General features: G+C 40.2%; 1 long non-coding RNA gene across 1 annotated transcript; it reads right to left on the bottom strand.

Moving 5' to 3' along the window:
* Positions 1-8,348: 8,348 nt before the first annotated feature.
* Positions 8,349-9,551, bottom strand: LOC119718839. The gene is made up of 2 exons (XR_005269852.1): positions 8,940-9,551; positions 8,349-8,573 (listed from the first exon to the last, which is right to left on the bottom strand). It is a non-coding gene; the product is annotated as an uncharacterized LOC119718839 (long non-coding RNA).
* Positions 9,552-10,166: the final 615 nt, after the last annotated feature.

Genomic DNA, 10,166 nt, shown 5'->3' with positions numbered 1-10,166 from the left:
ATTGTGCTGGCAAAAGCGTCCAACTGGGCGCTTTTTTAAATTGGGCGTTTTTTTTCTAAAAACATGCACATTGGGGTCAAGGGGGTATAGCGAGCAATATCTTGTATTGCGCCAATGGTGTGCGACCTTTACTTTTAGAGATATGAGCTATTATATGGGTTTTTGTAACAATTGTACTATATAAGTTTACAGTACAGCAGCATACGCGTGCAGATCCTCACCTGACTCTTTTTAACTATCCTTTGTATAATTACTCCACGCGCTATTTTTCAACCCTCAACCCTCAACCCTCAACCCTCAACATCAACAATCAACAGTGTTGTTGTCGAGGCCACAACCTCCGAGGCCGAGGCCAAGGCCGAGGCCACAACCTCCGAGGCCAAGGCCGAGGCCGAGGCCGGCTATCAAAACACGTAATAAAATATAAATCACTAAAACAAGGCTAAGATTATGTTGGAGTTTTAACATCTTTTTAGTTGAATTCACTGAGCTTTGGAGTGCCTGGCTTACAAATTTACAGCTGGCAATGGGTTTCCTCTTGTAGGGAGTCCGGCGAATTTTATTTTTTTAAAGAAAGAAATCTCAAGTTTTGTATCACTGAAAGCAAATTACACAACAAAATCAATGGCGTTTGAATCAGGCTCATAGGTGTTTGCCCTTGGGATATACAACAATTTAAATGGCCAAATTTTGAGTTTCTATTCTGTAAGATTTACATCATTTACATTGCAATTGAAACTTTTGACATTACTTGTTGGATTTCTGACAGATACTGAGCATAGAAAATGTACTGAATATTTCTTGCAAATCTATTATCTGCATTCATTAACCTATTATGAAAATATCTAGACAGACTCAATTTCACATCACGATCATCACTGAAAATAGGGGTGCCTGTTAGAAATAATGCTGGGAAACATTTGGCCTCATTAGCTTTCTCCATTAACACTCTGACTGGGGTATTTCGTTCACAAGGAGCAACACACATGATATCGTCAAAATCTTGATCCAAAGCACCTTGAGCAATGTTAACTGGCTGCAAACATGTATCGTAAACAATGCCTGTCAGACGTTCTTTATCTGTGTCCACATCAGTGTCTTCATCACTTTCACTTGAATTATCAGATTCATCCTCTTCTTGGTTTTCATGTTCATCTTTCAAAGGATTGTCCCATTCACAGTTAATCTCAATTGCACTATACGATTCATTATGCTCCTTTAGATAACGTAGTGCACGCTCAACATGTTCTCTGCTGACATATTGATACTGCATATCCTTTGAATGACAATTTCCTCTTCAACTTAACTTTGATTAACTGATTGTTATTTTCACATCTAGGTAATGATGTTACTGTTTCTGAAATATTTGATCGTACACAAACAACTGGCCCATGCACAGCATTCTGACCTCCTCTGGGTAAAGCCATCATTTTCATAAATGCTACATTAATTGCAATCAGATGTTTCTCCAATGTATTCAAACAGCTCAAATCCTCAGGAATCTCTTCCAATGCCAAATTGTTTGCACAAGATTCTGCTGGTATCTTATTCTGAAGCAATTTTCTATGAAATGTAAAGCAAATCCACAAACTTGATCTACTTGATTTTGACACACGACACGTATCACCACAGTTTCTGTCGGCTTCACATGTATGCAAAAACTTACCAGATATGCTATCAACACATTTATATTTGTCTTGATTACACTTTACCACCTGCTTTCGAAAAAGGAGTTTATGACAAACTGCACATATGTATTCAGGTCCTGATGATACATCTTGCCTCCAATTTCTTATTACATTGCTCATAATACGTTGACTTGATCTCTTTCTATTTGCTCGTTGATTATTCCTTTGCTTCATATTCTCACGATAACGCTGATCCCTGTGATATTTAGCTTTCTGAAAATTTATCACTTTCATCCTATATAATTGATCAAAGAGTACTTCTTTTTAATAGATATAATAAGAATATTTCTGTAGGATAAATCACTATGGTACTTCTTTTTCATAGATTTAATGAGATCATTTCTATATGATACATCACTGTGGTACTTCTCTTTCATAGATTTAATAAGGCCATTTCTAATGATACATCACTGTGGTACTTCTTTTTCATAGATTTTATAAGACCATTTCTACCGGTATATGATATATCAATGTGGTATTTTTTTTGCAGTATTAATCTTTTGTTGTTTATACACTTTATTCTCATGGTATTTTTGCCTCATGACTCCAGTAATCTTTGCTGCATTCTCTCTGTATCTTTTTTTGCCATACTCAATAGCACCTTGTCTGTATTCCACACAATTATAATATTTTTCTTTCTTTGCACACTCCTTTTTTCTCCCTGCAGTCACTCTTTACTTTGTGTTTTTGTACATGCTCTTCATTTTGTTCATCTTTCTTTCTTTGATATCTTTTTCTTTGATGGTCTCTATCAGATTTTTGCCTGATCCTTAAGTTTGCACGTTTACGTCTCTTTGAAGTTTTCAACACTGGTGTTTTGGATGAATTTCTATCATGCTTCTCATTATTGTCTAGAACCTTTCTTCTGAACCCACGTACACTTGTCACTTAATCGTAATGTATTTGATTCTTGTGATACAAATAAATTCCTGACTTTATACAACTACCGGTATCAGTACTACTGGCTGGACATATATATCTATTTGAAAATAAAAACCACTTATTAACATCATCATACGTATAAATACCGACATCCAACATGTGTGCTGTTACAATGATTTCGACCTCAGTAACCCATGTACCATGATAACACAATCGCTCCCTCATTACATAGTCTTCCACTGTTGTATAACCTTCACGTAAATATCCCTTGAACAAAGCTGCATTCTCCAACAAATGATGAACAATTACCAGTCTCAGTAACATATGATTATCTTCAGTCCCTGATATAGCATAACTAATAGCTCTGTAGAAACAGTTACCATCACCTTGGATTGTCTTTATATAATCAGGTTTACTCAACTGCTCACATCTCACCGGGAATTCCATGAGCATCTAGACAAAGTGTTGTCAGACCATATTTTTGACACAATGCAATCTTATGGTCATAATCTAATGGAACAAATTTCAAATTGACTGGTTGATAAGATTGTATAATTTCTACATTACGTTCACTCTGTTCTTTTCTTTGTACATTACTACAAGATGGTTCACTGCTTCCACTGACAGTTTCACCATCATTACAGATACTGACATCATCTACCCAGACAGTAACACCTGTAATTTCAAACTGTTCATTGTCACTGACATTTATAGACTTTCCAAGTTCAGTACAATACCTGCACACACCTTGCCATGATGACACACATTTGAGCAAGCTTCTGCCTTCACTGTGCTGATGTCCATGCTGATTTCTAGAATGTGAATCAAAAATGTAATTCATTCCATCTTTAGCAATTACTGCAAATGTGTTGCCTTTGAAACAAATGAAACAGGCACAGTATTTCTGAATTGTCTGCTCTACTGCCCTACTCAACGGAATCATATTGAACTCAGTCAGATGTCCTTCTTCTGCAAAAGTGTCAGAAACAGATTCAGCAATCTTCATGTGAAAACATTTACCAAATGCATCTATCTTATCAGGCAACTCACTGATTAACAAATATCCATTCATCATTGTAGAGCTCCGAGACAAACAACTGTACAATTCATTCCCAGTATTCAACACAAAATCCACGTCTTTGCAACTCCACATATTTAACGGCTTAATTCGGCTATAGAGGATTCCACACAGGCTCATACAAACACATTGTCTTCCAGCCAGTTCCGCAAATCTGAGATCACCTTGATGGAAGCTACCTTGAATACATCTGATTTCTTTAGTCTCATTAATCTGTTGATTGTCTTTACAAGAGCAACTGTGTTTACTACATGTACATACATGTATTTTGGATCTGAGTTTTGTCTTGTCACAATCTTGTGCTAAATTTTCCATGTTGTCTCCAGCTTTTCTTTTGGACTTAATTTTCTCAACACTGTTCTTTTCATTCTGTATGAACACTCGCTCTTTCCTTCTACTTTTGCCATTATCATCTCTACTTTTCCTTGCAGACTGACCTCTTGTCCTCTGTACATTGTCTTGATTTTCCTCATTCTTATCCTTTCCACTACTACAACTAATCTCAGCATTACTTTTCTTGCTGCGTAAAAAAATAACCTCCAGTCTGCTGAACAATGCAACATCTTTCACCTGTATTTAAACATGCATGTTTGCAGTCCATGATATCTACATGTACATGCTCAATTTTGTCATTGCCTGCCTGTTCCTCACCTTCGTTTCCATGTACAGTTGAAACTTCAATGTGCTCTTGCACATTCAGTGCATGACTCAACAGCTGCTTCCTCCATGTACACTTCAGATGATGGCATCTCAAATTTGTTCTCATCTGTCGGAATGCCAAGATCATACAACAAAGAGTCATTGTAGGTACACCTCCCACATTTTAGATACAGCCATGCTACGGATTTGCTTGCAAGCACAGACTGAATGTTTGCAAATCCCATACAATTGACATGATAGTAGATTTTACAAGTATCACACTTCACAACTTGATCGTGTTCACTAGCCACTTGATCACACAACCAACATTGCTTGACTTGTACTTCGTTTATAGAACGATTCACATCCGTAACTGCTGACTTCTCAACACTACATCTCTTGTGAAGTTTCCTTCCTATATTCCCATTTAGTCCATCTGAACATTTACTTCTCTTCAACAAGACCTGTTTATTCTTATGTTTGATCGACTTCCTTTTTTGGCTTCGCTTTTTATTTTTCATTTTCTTGATAACATAAGACAGACTTCTTTTTGTGTGACTCTGCATACTCTTTTGTGTTTTCTCATGGTTCCTCCTCTCTTCCTTACTCATACGCTGTTCAATGACCTTGTCATTCCTCAACCTATGCAATGCTTGTCTTCGTTCACATCTTCTGATTTTCTTTCTCTTCGGTTTTGACACCCTCTTTGTCTCTTTGATATACTCTACAACACAATCCAATACCTGATGTCTACTGCAGCATGTTTGCCCACTGGCCTTCAACCTTCGCACTGCTTTCTGCTGTTTCAATCTCTTTTTGGTCATTTTGTTGATTCTCCACTTCTTCCATCGATTCACATGTCTTTCAACATCTGCCACAGGAACAAACATATACACAGGTTCTGATTCACACACATGTTCAGCATTAGACTCAAGCATGCCTGTACGTTCTTGTATGAACTCAATGATACACAATGGGATTGCATTTTGTCCACACTTTGATTCTTGTTGGAAATTTGATTTCCACACATCCCCTTATATAAATCCTGAAAAAAATGAAAAAAAGTAAAACTGCTGCAAACTGCTTACTGACTGGATGGACCTGAAATATATAAATCTTAAGGTTTGCAACTGTCTCACACTCCCTGCTTAGGAAACCTCCCACCACACCTTCAAAGGAGATGGAATCAAGTTATACATGGTACCTCTATTAAACTCATCAATATTCTCTCTCAGCAGTGTCAATTTACACGGGAGGACCTCCACCAGAATATTTCCCACCTTGACTCCCAACTCAAATCCAGTTGTTCTGACTCCACGTACAGGAATTTCCATGATGAGATTGAAAGGGGTTTGTCTAACCTTGACTCTGTCCTACTCAACAGGAGAAACAAGAAGATTGGTGGCTTGCTTGCCAAGCAACAGCAACGCAGACAGACGTTTCAGACGTCCTAGGTCCCCATCTACCACGCCACCGCCAGAACCCCCTGTCAACACTGTAGTTAATCTTTCTTCCTCATCAATATCTGACGCAGAGCACAAACTTCTCTCCAAGGGTCTCAATTTTTGTCCCGCTCCCCGTTCTGTGAACCAGGTTCAGCTCAGCCAAGATCTCACGGAATACTACCGTAGAATCCGTCTGCGTGAGTTTTTCCTGGACAGTGAACCGTATGAGCCAGAGCCTTTTCGAGTCAAGAGTTCGTGGGTACCCCCCAAGAATCGTGTGCCAGCCATAGAGACATACGTTCAAGTTATCAATTCCCAAGTCACTAACCCGGACAACTTCCCCCACAGGACTCATGATAATCTCCCCAGAGAGGAGCGCCTGGCTCTCAACTCCTTGCGCTCTCGCACCGACATCATCATCAAGCCAGCAGATAAAGGTTCAGCTGTGGTCATCATGGATCGTCAGCAGTACATTGATGAGGCCCACCGCCAGTTGGATAATCGCACTAACTATACCCGCCTTGACTCTGACCCCACAGGCACTTTCTGTCGAGATATACAACAGGTACTTGACGATATGCGATCACGTGACCAGTTGTCCAAGAAAGCTCACAAATTTCTTTCTCCCTGTGATTGTAGGACTGCCAGATTTTACCTTCTACCCAAGATTCACAAGGCTGGCAACCCCGGTAGACCCATCATCTCCGGTAATGGCTCACCCACGGAACGCATCTCCCTGTTCATTGACAGTTTTCTCAAACCCCTTGTCCCACAGATTTCGTCATACATTCACGACACCCCAGACTTCCTACGCAAGCTTCAAGGAATCAAGGACCAGATTCCCAGCACAGCCATCATTGGGACTTTCGACGTCTCATCTCTGTACACCAACATCCCACATGAGGAGGGTGTTCGTGCTTGCTCCTTAGCTCTGGCCAAGGCAGGACACACGACTCCTCCCATCAGTGATGTTGGCACCCTCATGAGACTTATACTAACGAAGAACAATTTTTCCTTCCTTGGTGAACACTATCTACAGGTACACGGCACTGCAATGGGCACTCGCATGGCCCCGTCGATGGCTTGCCTCTTCATGGGCGACCTCGAAGAACGCATTCTTGCCTCGGCCCCATGTCGCCCTTGGATCTGGTGGAGATATATTGATGATGTTTTTTTCATTTGGACCAGTGATGAGGACAGTCTCTTGACCTTCACTAACCACATCAATTCCTTCCACAGAACCATCAAATTCACATCGGAGTTCTCGGCTCACCAAACCCACTTTCTGGATGTCACCGTCCGCAAGCAAGGCAACTCACTAACCACTGACCTGTATTCCAAACCCACAGACACCCACCAGTACCTCCACTCCTCCAGCTGTCACCCCAGGCACTGCAAAACTGGCATAGCGTTTAGCCAGGCACTCAGATTCAGAAGAATTTGTTCTAATGATTCCGATTTCTCCCGCCATACACAGATACTGAGGAACAACTTGGTGGCCAGGGGTCACAGCTCTCGCCAAGTTCATCGTGCCATTGCCAGAGCTAAAGCTATTCCCAGAAATCTAGCTCTCACGGGAAAGGCCCCTGATGCCATGGCCAAACCCATGAGTCCCTTGGTTACCACGTTTCACCCCAATCTCCCTCCCCTTCGCAAAATCACTAATGACAATCATCATATCCTCCATACTTCAGATCGCCTTGCCCGCGCAATCCCCAACGGCCCCACATTGGCTTACAGGCGTCCTCGAAATCTACGGGACTTGATTGTTCGAGCTGAAGTCCCTTCCTTAGATGCATCCCCTCCCACCCAGCATGGTACTTTCAAGTGCAGTTCCAGATGTGTTGTCTGCCAGATTCATATCCAGGAGTCTGACTCCCGTATGTAGGTGAGACTAAGAATACGCTCAAGAAGCGTTTCTATGCCCACCGGTCAACGGTCAACACCAAGAAACTAGACACCCCTGTTGGTCATCACTTCAACCTGCCTAACCACTCCATTTCTGATATGATTTTGCAGGGCATTGAATCTCTTGGCCATCGCAAGGACTCAGTTCGCCTCTGTCAGATCCAGTTAACCTTCCTCTTAAAATGTTCAAAGACAATGGTAAATAAAACAATGTCCACAAATTATTCTGTTCTCCGAATTAATTTATTAATTTAAAAATCACTCCTACTTACAACAATACCTCAAGCTTGAGTTAATTACTCTCAAATGCACCACTTGTAAATTGCAATCAAATATATAAACAGAAATATCCCAGCTGTGTTGGACAATTACATCCAAAGTACGAATGAATACGGGATTAATTACACTGGTCAAATATCCAACAAAATAAATATAACACTATTACGAACGGTTGAATCTACCCAAGATTCACAACCTTCTGCAAACTATTAAGTTAAACTTCTCCAAAATATATGAAAACAAAACTCCTTAATCTTCACTGTATAAGTGGAATCAAATTTCAGTTTTCTCTCCGCAAATACTACCAAATTATTAGGTTCTCTGTAAGTTACAGTCCACTCCCCGCAGGGTCTGTGTGAACGAAGTCACAAATTTAAATTGAATAGTTTATCCTACTTTTGATGACGTTTCACGTCCTCACGTTACTGCAAATTCAAAATACACTATTACAATACTATCTAAAAAACAATTACATAAATGCAGGCATAAAAACAACTGACTTCTTCCTGGTAGTTCTCGCCACCCACTCCACGGTTAAAAACACTGGAAATGCTGCTGCTGTAAGCTGCCTTCAGCCCTCTGGCTTGACTTCAGTGCCTGTGGCGTCGCCTTCGTGCATCTATCCTCGTCAATTGTAGGATCAGATTAGGCCGTCTGTAAATTTATAATTTCAATAAACTCTCACAATAATTTGGAGTCATTATACAAAATACAGGCCGAATCACCAATCAAATGTTCTTCAAAGCTAATCCTAAAAATGAATACTACTCTTTACTTCGATCTCATGTCACTTAGACTTTTCTCATTCTTAAATTAACACAATTAAATTAACTTCTGATATATACATCAGGTATGCAACAATCCTCATAATATATAGCCAATCAATTTTATCTCAAACAATTCACAATTCTAGATTCAATCCTTAATCCTGGTGAATCTCACAACATAAATATAATGAAGGGAAAACAATATTTTCTTTTCTTTTAATTAATCATGAAAACAATTAAATCTTCAACTTACGGTTGCTGGTCGATGTTGCTGACTTGTCTCCCTCACGCCAAAGTTAAAAACACATTCAAGCACAAATTTGCTTGAAAAGCACTCTGAAATCTTCAATGTTGGCTGCACTGCAATTGTCACAAGCCAGATTGCTTGGAAAAAAGATCTTAGGGTCTGAATTACCCTAAAGTATAAAAAAATCGCTGCAGCAGAGCAGAGTGATGGCGCAAATACATGTACATGTACACAGCTCAGAATCATGGAGACAACTACCTCACTTTCCCTTCAAATTCCAGCAACCTTCCACTAATTACCATCTCATTTCCTCACACTCATTCAAACTTAACTTCATTCCCATTCTTATTTAAACCAAAGCTCATGAATATGCAAAATATCTACCTTACCAGAGTGGAGATACCAGGGATGTGTATTGTGTGCGTGTGGGTACATGGAAGATGCTCCTAGAGGTATTGTGTGTGGAATGTGTTCTTATTGTTACCTTGATCAGTCAACCACGGCTGGCTAGGTTTGGGCTCTGATCCACTCATGCGTAGTTGTACAAGGGTTAAAAAAAAGGATTTATTCACACTACCTATTAAATAGTCACAGATACAAGACAAGGGTGGTTTTATTGTGACAGCCTCAGCAGAGAGAAAGTGTGGATGAATCGTCTTCGAACTATTCAACCACACGGTCTCAACATCCAACTTGGAAATGATTAATCCTTTCCTTCCTCCATTGTCTTCTGTTACAGATAATCCATCTGGTCTTCCTTGTTTGTGTTTACCCATCTTTCCCCATCTTTCATCCCTTTCCACCTCAATACTGTCCCCCCCCCCCACATCATCCCTTCACTCTCACACTCTTTTGCTCGTTCCCACTCCCTGTGACCTTTGATCCTTCCCCTTTCTGGGCCCTCCCCTGTTTACACAAGACCCCTTGTGGTTTGCCATATCCCTTTGTTTCTTTGTTCTCTCATCCACCCTCCCCTGCATCTTTCCACACCTTTCACACCTAATTCTCCTTTTGTGTTTCTTCTTTCAGCCCTGCATGTTTGTGTGCACCCCCATGTTAATGTATGTACCTCTGTCATTTCTGTTTTAGCCTCTGAAGAAGAACTTGCTAAGTTCGCAACGTCAGGCTATATAAATCTTGAGTTTACCTTGAAAACATTAACTGACTTCAACTTTGTCATCTTTGGCTACAAATTGACAATCAACTTCAGTTTTGTAATCTTTAGCTCAGAAT

The sequence above is a fragment of the Patiria miniata genome, unplaced genomic scaffold (assembly GCF_015706575.1).
Source record: "Patiria miniata isolate m_02_andy unplaced genomic scaffold, ASM1570657v1 HiC_scaffold_12, whole genome shotgun sequence".
NCBI classification, from domain to species: domain Eukaryota; kingdom Metazoa; phylum Echinodermata; class Asteroidea; order Valvatida; family Asterinidae; genus Patiria; species Patiria miniata.
The sequence above is the reverse complement of the archived record's forward strand: the minus strand, read 5'-3'. Positions and strand labels throughout refer to the sequence as shown.